At 50.2% G+C, this 12,978-nt stretch overlaps 1 protein-coding gene across 3 annotated transcripts in view; it reads left to right on the top strand.

Annotated features, from left to right (window-relative positions):
* LZTS3 (leucine zipper tumor suppressor family member 3) overlaps positions 1 to 12,978 on the top strand; it is a 52,087-nt gene that overhangs the window by 15,124 nt on the left and 23,985 nt on the right. For 2 of the 3 annotated variants that reach the window (XM_071557067.1, XM_071557069.1), the window contains exon 1: positions 10,589 to 12,814. The exons of the other annotated variant lie outside the window; for it this stretch is intronic. The gene's annotated coding sequence lies outside the window, so the exon portion shown is untranslated. Of the gene's footprint in view, positions 1 to 10,588; positions 12,815 to 12,978 lie in introns of those variants that run through there. 3 annotated transcript variants of the gene reach the window in all.

Genomic DNA, 12,978 nt, shown 5'->3' with positions numbered 1-12,978 from the left:
ACATCCACAGGGCTTTGAAATCCCTCCAGGGATGGGGACTCAAATACTGCCCGGACAGGCTGTTCCCAATGCCTGACCACCGTTTCCATGAAGAAATTTTCCCAATATCCAGCCTAAACCTCTCCTGGCACAGCCTGAGGTCGTTCCCTCTCCTCCTGTCCCTGTTCCCTGGAGCAGAGCCTGGCTCCCCCTCCTTCCAAGGAATTTTAGGGATCCAGAAGGTCCCCCCTGAGCCTCCTTTTCTCCAGGCTGAGCCCCCCCAGCTCCCTCAGCCACTCCTGCTGCTCCAGCCCCTTCCCAGCTCCATTCCCTGCCCTGAACATGCTCCAGCCCTTCCAGATATTTTGCCCAAGCTCTACCTGCCTCCTCAAGTGCTTGGAGATCTTTAGGTCTGTCTGCACCAGGGTGATCCCCCCACTATAAATGCACATGGATCGCGTTTTAAAGCTCTTCACCAAATCATGGAGAGCTCTCCCAGAGTTTTCTTTTCTCCTGGTACTAAGGGCCATGGGGCAGGTGTGTTCAGGTGGCCACATCCCCTGGCTCTCAATGTCCCTGTGACCCCTCACTGCCCTGCTTGGTGTCACTCCCAGGTTCCTGTGAGCCAACAGGTCCTGCCTTTCTTGGCATTCCTGCTCTGGGAGTCAACAGAACCCTCTGACCTCTCCAGCTTATCCACCTCCAAACGTGGCATCATGGGACCTGTCCAGCTTCCAGCTGGACCCTGGGGCAGCGTTGCCTCTGAGCCAAAAACTCTCCTGGTGCTCAAGCCCCAGGGAAACCACGGTTTGGGTGGCCTGGTATCCACCACACTGGGTGGCACCAGGGCATTCAGGTCCTTGCCATCTCCTTAAAGCCCAGGCTGCCTTTTCCCAGGGATGCTCTTCCTTCCCACAGCATTCCCAAAATGTCAGCCACCATCTCCCCTTCCCCACCATTCCTCCTGCTAGAGCTGAATTCCTTGTCCTGTTGGGCAGATTTAGGTCCCTTCATGACAGCTAATCCATCCTCAGCTTAGAAAATTTCCTGGTTTGATTTAGTTTGGCAAAATATTAAGGTGGTTTTGACTTTTGAGTTTGGTTTTTTGGTTTTGATTCTGGGCTTTTTGGGGTTTTGTTTGTTTCTTGGGTGGGGTGTTTTTGTTGGTTTTGTTGGTTTTGTTGTTGTTTTAGAGGGTTTTTATGGGGTTTTTGGTGTTTTGTTTTATTTTTTGTAGTGTTATGAACTCAAGACCCTCTAGATTATAATCACTTGAGTTTTTTCCCAGACCTTTCTCCAACCTGTTGCCTTCCTGGGACACAATGAGGGCACTTAATTATTTAGGGATGAAGAGCAGGGAAAATCAATATGAACTTCAGGACTTCATGGTCTTAAAGATCTTTTCCAACCTTAATGATTCCATGAGCAATGGGCAAGGACAGGTGGGAAGGGGCTGGTTTCCTGCCTGCTTTATATTCCCTCAATACACTCCCAAATTTTACTTGTCTGCATTTTCACTGGCTCTTGGTGGATTCCTGGTCCATGAACTTGTCCAGTGAACAAAGGCACCCACTGAACATCAAGTGCATCCCACGGGAGGAGCTCCTAAGGTCACCCACCACTGTGTGAGGACAGAGTTTCCTCCATTTCTCCCTGGTTTCTGCCTTTACCTGCTTCCTGATGTTTCCTTGCCTAAGTGCTCCTCCTTTCCACATGGAATAGGAGACAGAGATCCATGTCTGTGTGTCCTTTGCCCATGGCTGTGGTCCTGCTCCCCCCCTCTGTTGGCTCCAAAGCCACCAGCACTCTTGGGAAGCCTTCTGGGAACATCTGAGTGATTGTGAGCATGGATTTCTTTAAAAACCTGAGGAAAAAGGCTGGAAATACTCGTGGTGTTGGAACAGGCAGATCCCACGGCAGGACCTGTCAGCAGCACAGGTGAGATGAACAGTGTGGGAATGCTCAGAGCCCAGACAAATTAATGAGGATGCTGTGCCGGGATGAATCCTGCCCCAAAGAGATGAACTGCAAGCTTGTAACATGTGCCAAGCTCCTCTGGAGCTTGTTTCACAAGTGCTTCCTATTTGCCATGCATGCCTGAGGGATCCTGCTTCCCCCAGCTCAGGGGAGGGATGAATGAAAACCAGAGGAGTGGATGGACCAGGTGCTGGTTCAGCCCAGGCTGTGCCTTCTCCCTTGGCACATCCTGGCCCTGCACCAGCACAAAGCATCAGGAATCTCTGCCTGGGTTTAGGCTGTGGGTGCAGGGCTGATTTGGGCTCTGCCAGGGGAAATTGGAGAGCAGAAAAAACTTCTTTGCAGAGAGAGTGCTCAGGCATTGGAATGGGCTGCCCAGAGAGGGGGTGGATTCCCCATCCCTGGAGGTTTTTCAGCTGAGCTTGGCCGTGGCACTGAGTGCCATGATCTGGTAAAGGGACTGGAGTTGGACCAAGGGTTGGACTTGATGATTTCGGAGGTCTTTTCCAACCCAATCCATTTTAGGATTCTGTGATCCTGCCACCACACAAAGCACAGTGGTGGGAGCTGGTCACCAAGGTCTCGTCCCCGTGCAGTGGGGGCTGGATGGATCCTGGATGGATCCATCCTGATCTAGGGTGTATTGGCTGTTTGCTTCATGCAAGGTGGTTGTTCCAAGCTGAGCAAACTTGCTGGGACTGAGGAAAAGAAGGGCTGGTGTGTGGTCTGTGCTCAGGGGAAAGGGCTGGGAACTGAAGGACACCTCATCCACTTCACCTCTCCCTCCCAACCCCACAACCACAAGTCAGGAAAGCTGTTCCTGAAGTCATTTGTCATCTGCAAGGCTTGGACCAGCACAGAAAAAAAAGCCTAAATTCAGAATATGCAGCCTGGGTTCTGGCCAGGGTCTCCCTAAATGAGGATGAGGAGGCCAGAGGAATGGATGGATTCTGTGCATGGAGGCAGGAGAGGTGTCTTGCTGTGACTCCCTGGAGCAGGGATTATCCAGCAGTGCAGTGTCCAATCCAGAGCCAGCACTGCCACGGGGGGATTTCCATCCCCACCCAACACATACCACAAGTCCACGTAGAACCAGTATGTAGGACCTTCTCCATGGCCTTCCTTTACTGTTTCAAGACTTTTGGTCACCACATCTCATAAAAGAGATTATAGGGTTCATTAGATCTGACCCTTATTACAGCTCTGTTGAGCTTTGTAGTCCTCCTCTTTCTTCATCCTCCAGTTCTCTGTATCTTGTAGGTGGAAATAACACAAAACAGAAACAGGGAGGATTTGTCACCTCTCTCTACAAGTCTTGAATGGAGAGAACTCTTTTCCACATGAGGATGGTTCATCCAAGCTGGACACACAGACTCACAGACACAACACAACCAGAATCATTTTCTCACCAAGTCCTTGGATGTTGGTGCTCAGTCCTTCACTCCTGGCCATGCACAGTCCCAGTTCCCAGCAGAAGTTGTTGCTGGAGGAGATGTGGATGTATCTCCTCGCTGGTTTGTTTGCAGCAGAGCTGCTGGTGCTTTCCAGGGCTCTCAGGGTGGTGATGAGCAAATGGAAAATGAGAGGAAGCCAAATCTGGGCCTCATTCACCCTCCAGCCCTGCCCTAGGGCTTGCTGCTGTGTCCTTTGTGCTTCCAACTTGGACAGCAGAGCCTTGTCCCATCTCCAGCTCCACAGGAGAAGCCCCCCATCAAACCAAGGGGTTTGCAACCTCTCCTTGTATTTCAAAAGCATCATTTTCCTTTTGCAGAGGATCTGGAGCAATGGCAGAAGCGTTCAAAGCCCAAAACTGGTTTGGAATCCAAAGCTGGGCGAGCAAAAGGGTTTGTTTCAGAGTTATGACGGAGCAGAGAGCCCAGGAAACCATGAGAGCAACAACTCCCTACAAATCAGGTCATTAATTCATCGAGGGAAAAAAGGCTTCCCAAGCTCAGAGCACCAGGGCAGGAATCAAAGAGCATTTGAAGGAGCAGGGGAAGCCAAGCCCTGGCTTTGCCATTCCTGCCTTCCTGCTGGACCCCCACAGTCTGGCAGGCACTGAGAAAAAGTATTTCACTCTTTGCACTCCACTTCAAAAGCTCAGAGCTGTCTTTTCCAGGGGGACTCGGGGCAGCTGCCACACGGAACTCCAAATATTTTCCTAGCTGACAAATGAAAAAAAAAATCCTTGTGCCTGTTGTCTGGCTCTACAGTCAATGTACACGGAATGCCAAAGCCCCTGGCACACATCTTGGGAGAGCTAATGATAGAATTTGGGAGGACACATGATCCTGTTTTCCTGAGATTGTGGTGCACATGTAATTACTGCTCCGGAGATGCAGATGACGCAAGATGCCCTTATGTAATCAGCTTCATTATGCAGCTATGGAAATTTTCCTTCCCTGGCCCGTCCCCTGCTCTCCCCTCCACTCCTTCTTTTTTTTTTTCACCCACAGCTCTCTGTGGTTCTTCCCAAAGGTGATGGGTTGAGGTTCAAAGGCTGGACAGGAAGCAGAAGGGCAGTTCTGTGGAAAGCCCATCTGGGGTTTCCTTGTCCGTCATCCCTCAGTGAAGGAGCAAAAGAAGTTAATGGCTTTGAATCTGCTGTGTTGGCTTTGGTAGGGCTGGGAAAAGGCTCCTCTTCACCTGATGGACTAGAAAGGGGTCATGTTGGAGCCAGGTCTCCCCTGGCAGTGGTGGTGGCTCACACGTCAGCAGCTGCTGGGCAGCCATCTGCTCCATCCTCCTGCTGGAGCAGCCCCTGCATGGACAGCCCCTGTCCCTGCCCCAGGAGGGGTTGGGGGATGCCCAGGCTGCCAGGGAACCACAGAGGAGAGCTGGGCTGGCACTGCAGGGTGAAGGCTTGGTGGGACACAGATGCTTCAAATGTTGCTCCAGGGTGTGGGAGGATCATAGAATGGATTGGGTTGGAAAAGACCTCCCAGATCATCAAGTCCAACCCTTGGTCCAATTCCAGTCCCTTTACCAGATCATGGCACTCAGTGCCACAGCCAATCTCAGTTGAAAAACCTCCAGGGATGGGGAATCCACCACCCCTCTGGACAGGCCATTCCAATGCCTGATCACTCTCTCTGGAAAGAATTTTTTTCTGCTCTCCAACTTCAATTTCCGCTGGCAGAGCTTGAGCCCGTGCCCCCTTGTCCTCCCAGGTCACCTACAAAGCCATTCCTGACGGGGTGGAATCACAGTGTGATTGGTCTCCAGCCAAAAATCCTTCCAAACCAGACTAACTTTTGCCTCTGGATCCTCTCTGAGTTTTTCCATTCCCTCTGTCCTGTTGCCTTTCTCCTGTGGCTGGACAGCCCACAGAGGTCAGAGCCATGGATATCTCCAGGGCATGGAGACCAGCACTGGTCAGAGGGGACACAACTCCCTGACACCACCAGCAAATCCTGCCTTGACCACAAATATTCAGGAATAGAGTTGATAAGTATCCTGGAGGCATCACCCTGTACCTGCAGCACTTATGGGTGAGCACCTTTCTTTCTGCTCTCACCCTTTGCCATCCCTCTTCCTGGTCAAACCTGGACCTTCCTTGCTGTGTTTAAGGATTAATACACAATGGAGAGCAGTGACACAGAGTTCTGGGCCATCCTGACACACCAAAGCTGCAAATCTGGGTTAAGACCTTTCCTTCTCATTTTCTCCAGTGCATGGATTGAGGAGGATGAGCCTGGAGATGAACAGCCTGAACCCTTTTGGTTTAGGGAGCTGGGAAAGGGGGAATTGCCCATGTGTGGGCTAAAGGAAAGGAAGTGAGAGAGCTGGTGGCTGGAGCAGGATTGGAGGCAAAACCACTGGTTCATCCACTGGGGAAACTGGTTTCCAGTCATGGTTCAGTGCTGGTGGCTGCAAAGGAATTTGTCTCCCGGGCAGGGAATACCCACATTCCTCTGAGGACAAAGGAGCCATGGGGAAGGCAGTAGCTGGGGGATGTGTCTGTCAGATCATTTATTAACTGCAAACTAAATTCCCAGAGCCCAGGGCCATCAACTGCTCATGGATTCAGATGGAATTTCAGCCCACACCCACCTTCAGGCAGCCAAATCCCTCCCTGTGGTCCTTGTGGGGTGGAAATGGAGTGTAGACCTTGGTCCTACTCAGAAAGACTTGGTAGCCACCACAGAGGGACTTTAGGTTTCCTGCTTGGTCTTCCATTGCCCCCCCAGAAGTTCCTTCTTCCCAGGACTTGGGAATTCTCTTGCTTCTGCTTTTGCTGAAGCCATTCAGCCACCAGGTCTTGCCCAGAGGAGAAGTTGGACACAGTGGAGGTGGAGTTGGATGGGACATCATGACTACAGACACTTTTTTTCTGCTGAGGATCGAGCTGATGTTCCTCCCTGAAAAACACTTCCCACCCTGAGCCAAGGGGCTTGTTCCAAATCCCTAATTCCCAGTGTGGACAGAAATGGCACTTCCATGCAGGATGGATGAACACCTGGTGATTTCAGTGGAAATCCAGCCCTCCTGGATGCAAGTGGGTTTGTTCCAGTTTATTTTTCCCAGGCCTGGTCTGATCTTTGGGACCACATGTGAGTGAGGAGTTTATTCCCTTCACTCTGGATGAGCACTCAAGGATGTTTAAGGAGTGGTTTTAAAATAAAAGGTGAGAGATTTAGATTAGATATTAGGAAAAAGTTCTTGTCTGTGAGGGTGGGCAGGCCCTGGCCTGGCACAGGTTGGGCAGAGAAGCTGTGGCTGCCCCATCCCTGGAAGTGTCCAAGGCCAGGTTGGACAGGGCTTGGAACAGCCTGGGACAGTGGAAGGTGTCCCTGTCCATGGCAGGGGGTGGCACTGGGTGGGCTTTAAGGTCCCTTCCAACCCAAACCATTCTATGATTCTGTGATTCCACAATTCTCTGGTCTGGGAAGCCTGGCAACACCTGGCACTGCCAAGAAGTGTTGCCCACTGCCTGCTGGAGACCTCACTGGCACGGGCACCATCACTGCCTCTCTTGGGGTTGTGCAGCCAAGGCATGAAGGGAGAGCAGGAAAAAAAGACAACACTCCTTCCACACACCATTTTTTTTTAAATTCCTAAGTTTTAGATGAAGGTCTTGATCAGCATCAATGTGGTTTGATCCCCTGTGAGAGAAAAAAGCTCCCTCCAACCCTGCAGAGGCTGTGAGGTCTGAGGGGCTGGTGAACAACCTCCCACTTCAGCTGTTCCTCTCCTGGAGATGCAGGAGCCTCTCCTGATTTATGGGCAGACCTGGGCCCTGCACCAGGCTGGGTTTGCCAGCACTGAGAGGCTTTGTCTGCCCTGTGTGGGTACAGGAGGAGACAGCTTATACCAGCAGGGATGGCTTTTCCAGAACAGGAATCCATCTCTCTGGATGACAAAACCAGAGTCTTTTGGCTTGTTCCCGTTGGCTCAAGCTGAGCAGGCAGATGTCAAGGACTGGAGATAGAAAGGGTCCCCCACACAGCTGCTGACAACAACCCAGGTCTGTGGTGCCATCCCAGCCTCAGGACCCCCTGCCATCCCCTGTGGCAGCCTGGAGAAGGTCCTGTCCCATCCCCAGCTCTGTGTGGGCATGAAGGGGTTTCCCATGAGCTCAGATTATTCCATTTAATAAGCAGGAACAGCCTCTCCCAGGATTTTACCTTCCAGAGCAGCAGTGCGGGATGTTCCTTTGCAAGTGCTGGTGCAGGTGAACCCCCAGGCCAAGAGAAGGTTTGGTGCATCACAGAACCAGTTTCCTCTCGCACAGGTAAATTCTGGATGCCCACCTAACATTTTCCTGGGAGCTCAGCCCCAGAGCTTGCTCAGGCTGTGCAGGCTGGTGGCGATTTTATCAGCTTTCCTGGCACAAAGGTTGGAATTTCTGGAATGGCATAGCCATGCTCCCCTACCAGTCACATCCTGGCTGTGATCCCTGCAGGGCACCCACATCAAATCAGGCAAAGCACCAGCTCTCCAGGGAAACTCTTGGATGTTTGACACCCACTGACTGTCACAGAAAGCAGGGGCAGGTCGCTCCTCCAAAGGCCAGGCTGGGAATCTCTGCTCTAGTAACAGACAGTGGGGAAGAGCTCCAAACAAAGTCTGGTGAGGAGGTGCTGCAGGAGATCAGGGTTCAGCAGCCAAGATGTTGGATGTCAAGCACTTACAGGCTGGTCAGCTCACAGCTGAGGTCTGAGGCTGGGTTCAAGTTGTGGTGCTGGTTGGAGAGCTCTGGAGGCCTCCAGCCCACCTTCACAGCCCATGCAGGATTGTCATCATCACTAGACCAGGCTGGCCTTGACATTTCCCAGCCGAGGCATCCTGGGATGGAGATGCCTCCACCTCACTCACGACCTCAAAGTCTGTTCAGTAGCCAGATGGCCCTTATTGAGGAATTTTTTCCATTCCTCAAGGCTTTGAAAATGATCTTCCCTCTAAATAAAGGAAAATCTGGAGGGAGAGAGGAATAAGGCTCTTGCTCACATCAGGATGTTTTGCACTGAGAATTTTCTCCCCAGAGCTTTTAAGGCAGAAATCCCAACGCAGGGAGTCGATGTCTCTGCTCCCATTTCCATCTCCTCCTCCACCTCACCACATGCCTGAGTAGTTTGATGGTTTCTGCTCATGTTCCCTTGGGAAAGTCCTGGGCCAGTGATGCTCCTTCAGACCTCACTGCAGTTGGTGTTTCTCCTTTCTCTGATTCAGAGTCTTATGCTGCAGTAGGGGAGGTTCAGGCTGGACCTCAAGAAGAAATTTTTCACAGAAATTCTTCACAGAAAGGGTGGTCAGGCACTGGATGGAAGGGGCTGCCCAGGGAGGTGGTGGAGTCCCCACCCCTGGAGGTGTTTAAGGAAATACTGGACGTGGCACTCAGTGGTCTGGCTTAGTTGATGAGGTGGGCATTGGGCACAGGGGGGACTTGATGGTCTTGGAGGTTTTTTCCAACCTCAGTGACCCTGTGATTCTGTGACCACTGGAGAAAATATTTAACCAGCTCTGCAGATACAAGTCCAGGGACCTCAGGGATCTTTGGGATCTTGAAATGCAATGAAATGGCTGCAAGAGAAAGGAACTCACCTGCTGAGCAGAGCTGCTCAAAGTGTGCCACTTCTGCAAGGAAAAGGAAAACAGAAGGATATGAGGAACAAAGAGTTGGGGTTTGGTAGAGTCTGTTATTTCTTTCCTCAAGAGGAAAGAAAAAGGCTTTGGGTGGATGTTCAAAGCAGAAGGAGGGTGGTCCATCATGGCTTTTTTGGTGGACAACCCCAACCCTGTGACACTAGGCTGGAGATCACCTTGTGGGCTTGGGTCTGGGTGCACAGTCTGACCATGGCCACCTAAAAAGGGCAGCACAGAGATGGATTAACCCCCCAAAAAGGGATGAGACCAAGTCTTGGTGGTTCTGCCCATGGGGACAAGGAAACATGGTGGTCTGGATGTGTCAGCAAGTGGTGCTGGATGAGACCTGGGGGGGGTCTCTGCTGGCTTTCAGGGGTGGTGGAGAGGCTCTGGGGGAGGTGACTTTGGTGGGTGGAGAGGTTTTATGTCTCAGAGACCACAGAGTTGGGTTAGAAAGGGGAGTTCAGGTTCAAAAGTTTATGACTTGCCCGAGAGCGCCAAGAGCACGGGTTATCCTGGGGCTTCCAGCGTTCTCCAGAGCCTCTCCTATCATGATTTATTCATCTGTGGGAAGAGCTAAGACATAACTCAGCTCCCAAAGGGAGAACAAGCACAGCCCAGACCAGCTGCAGTGTCAGGAAGCTGCCCTGTCTCCCAGCCTGGGCCTGCTTCCGCTCCATGCCGTGCATCCAAGGGCTCCTGGGCTTGGGCAGCTTCCCCAAATCCCACTGGTGAGGAGGGTCCACGTCCTGCTGAAGCTCCTGGGCCAGCTCTGGAGCAGTTCTTGGCTACTTCCAAGGTGCACATGCATCCTGCTGCTGGGAATCCTCTGGCAGTGCAGAAACCAGCCTGTTCCTTGGAATTCTTTGCTTCAGGAGGGCACAATTCAGAGCTCAAGTCTCCCCAGGGACCGCTCCTGGTACAACTCACACCTTCCCCACACAGCCCAGCAGTGTGTTTGGCCCTGCTTTCAATGCTCCATAACCCATAGTTGATTATTTTAGCATTATTGCTGTTTTGCTGCTCTTGCTGCTCTTTGCCCTCCGATGCCAACACTGTTTATGGAGCTCCTTCGATCCACAGACATCCAGACATGGAAAACGTCTCTGGAGCAAATAAGTCTAAATTAGTGGCAGCTTTGTGGAGCTTCATTTCCCTCCCTTCACCTCTGCAAATAATCCACTGTAAATGCTGAGGCCAGACAGCCCCCCATGGGAATCCTGGTTGCTCTCCTGCCCCGGTGCCGGCAACTGGAAAAGTAGGAAAAGGAGCTCTGGATCCTTCTGAATCACCAGCTGTGCTCTGGATGGTGGGAGGGTCTGGATGGCAAAGCAGGGAGGGCAGGATGCAGCTGGATGGGGCTTGGAGTGATCTGGGTTGGTGGAAGGTGTCCCTGCCCATGGCAGGGCTTGGATGGAGCTCCATGATCTTTAAGGTCCCTTCCAATCCCAAACCATTCTGGGGTTCTATGGACACATCATCCTATTCATCCAATTCTCTGCTCCTCTTTTCCCATTAGGAAGACCCCAAAATAACTATTTGAGCAGAAAGAGGATGTTTTGAGTGATCCTCACTTGGAAAAAGCCAAGTTGTCCAACCTCAAACTTCCAATTTGAGGAAAAAACAAGCTGTCAGACCCTAAAATTCCCATCTGAAAAAAATCCAGCTGTTGGATTCCCAAATCCCTGTTTGTGCAAAAAAAAAAGCCTCCAGACCCTAAAATTCCCCTCTGAAAGCAAATAAACAAAACAAAACAAAAATAAACCACCCCAAACCAACCAACTAAAAATAAATAACAACCCACAAAAACTCCCAAAACAGGCAGTCAGACTCCAAATGCCTCTGTGAGGAAAACTCAATTGTCAGAGCCCAAAATCCTCCTTTAGCAAAAATAAACCAGACCCCAAAATCTCCATCTGTGTAAAAAAAGGCCAAAAAAGACCCCAAAATGTCCTATTTGAAAAACAAACCAAAACCAACCCAGGTACCAGACCCCCCAAATCCCCTTTAGAGCAAAAACAAGCTGTCAATTTGTGTAAAATCAAGGCATTAGACCCCAAAATCCCTGTTTGAATAAAAGCAACCTGTGAGACTCCAGACCCCTGTTTGAGAAAACCCAATGTTTGGATGCAAAACTACCCATTTGAGCCATAAGAAGTCACCAGACCCCAAAAATCCTTACTTGAAAAAAACCCCAAAATTTAGATGTTGGATGCCTTGAGCTCCTAAATTCCTCATTTGAGCAAAAACAATAATTCAGACTCCAAAATTTCCATTAAAAAAAAACAAGCAGTCCAACCCCAAAATCCCTGTTTGAGCAAACCCAAACTTTCAGGTCCCCAAATCTCTGTTTGTGCAAAACCAAAAACAAAACAAAATAAAACAAACAAAAAAAACCAACAAACCAAAAACAAACAAACAAAAAAAAAAGAAACCAAACAAAACCAAAAGAAACAAAAAAAAAAAAGAAAACCAAAAGCAAACCCACCCAGCAGTCACAGCCTCAAAATCCTATTTGAGGAAAACAAGGTGTCCGACCTGAAATCTTTATCTGTGCAAAACTCAGACCCCCAAAATCCCCACCTGAAAATAACAAAGGCAGCCAGACCCCCAATCCCTATTTCAGGAAAACACAGCTGTGAGGCCCCCAAATCCACATTTAAGCAAAATCAAGTCATCTGACTCCCAAACCCCATTTAAACAAAACAAAGCCATTGGACCCCAAATTCCTTAATTGAGCGAAACTAAATTTTCAGACCCTAAAAATCCCTATTAGAAAATAAAAATAATGAAACCAGCAATCAGAGCCCAAAATTCCAGTTGAGCCAAACAAGCTGTTGGACCCTCAAATCTTTATTGGAGCAAAATCAAGCCATGAGATCCCAAAATTCCCATTTACAGAAGAACAAGCAGTCAAGAGATCTCCAAATCCCCCTTGAAGCAACACCAAGCAATCAAACCCCAAAATCCCTGTTGGAGCAAAGTCAAGATTTCAGATCCCCAAATTCCTCTCTGTGCAAAAACAAGCCATGAAACCCCAAATTCCCTGTTTGAAAATAAGAAAGGCAGCCAGACTCCAAGTCTCTATTTTAGCAAAACCAAGTCCAAGGAATTGGACCCCGAATTCCTCATTGGGGCAAAACTAAAAGCCTTCAGACCTCACAATTCCCTATTTGGAAAAAAAAGCAGGACAAAACAAAACAAAAACAAAACAAAATAAAACAACAAACAAACAAAAACAAAGCAAAACAAAACAAAAAACAAAACCAAACCAAACAAAAAACCAAAAAACAGAAGAAAACCCAAAGCAAACCCACCCAGCAGTCACAACCTCAAAATCCTATTTGAGCAAAACAAGGTGTCTGACCTGAAATCTTTCTGTGCAAAACTCAGACCCCCCAAATCCCCACCTGAAAATAAGAAAGGCAGTCACACCCCCAATCCCTATTTCAGGAAAACCCAGCTGTGAGACCCCCAAAACCATATTGGAGCAAAAAAAACAAGCCATGAGTCCCCCCAAATCCCCAAAAATTCAGCGAGACGGAGCCATCGCTCCCCCAAATCCCCGTGCTAGGTGGGCACAAAGAGTTAAATCCGCGGGCTCCGTGGCCAATCCCACCGAGCAAAGGGCAGCGCTTGGCCCCGGCCCAGCAGCAGGTTGCTCCCGGCAGGTATTACCGTGGAGTTTTTCCCGGGATACCATGCAGGGAAACAATGAATCTGGAGCTCAGAGGAGGATGGGGAGCTGCGGGACGCCCCGCGGGCTGCCCAGGTAAATCCCGGTGCGTGCCGGCTCTTTTTGCGGGGATTTTATTCTTCCTCTCCTTCCCCCTCTCGCTGCGTGTCTTTGTTTGGGGCCAGGCAGGGGAACGAAGGGGGTTTGGGGGATGAAGTGCGGGCTGAGCTGGTGGGACCCTTCCCAGGTGGTTTTTTTGG

The sequence above is a fragment of the Pithys albifrons genome, chromosome 5 (genome assembly GCF_047495875.1).
Source record: "Pithys albifrons albifrons isolate INPA30051 chromosome 5, PitAlb_v1, whole genome shotgun sequence".
Classification (NCBI taxonomy): domain Eukaryota; kingdom Metazoa; phylum Chordata; class Aves; order Passeriformes; family Thamnophilidae; genus Pithys; species Pithys albifrons.
This window is presented reverse-complemented; position numbering and strand designations above follow the sequence as displayed.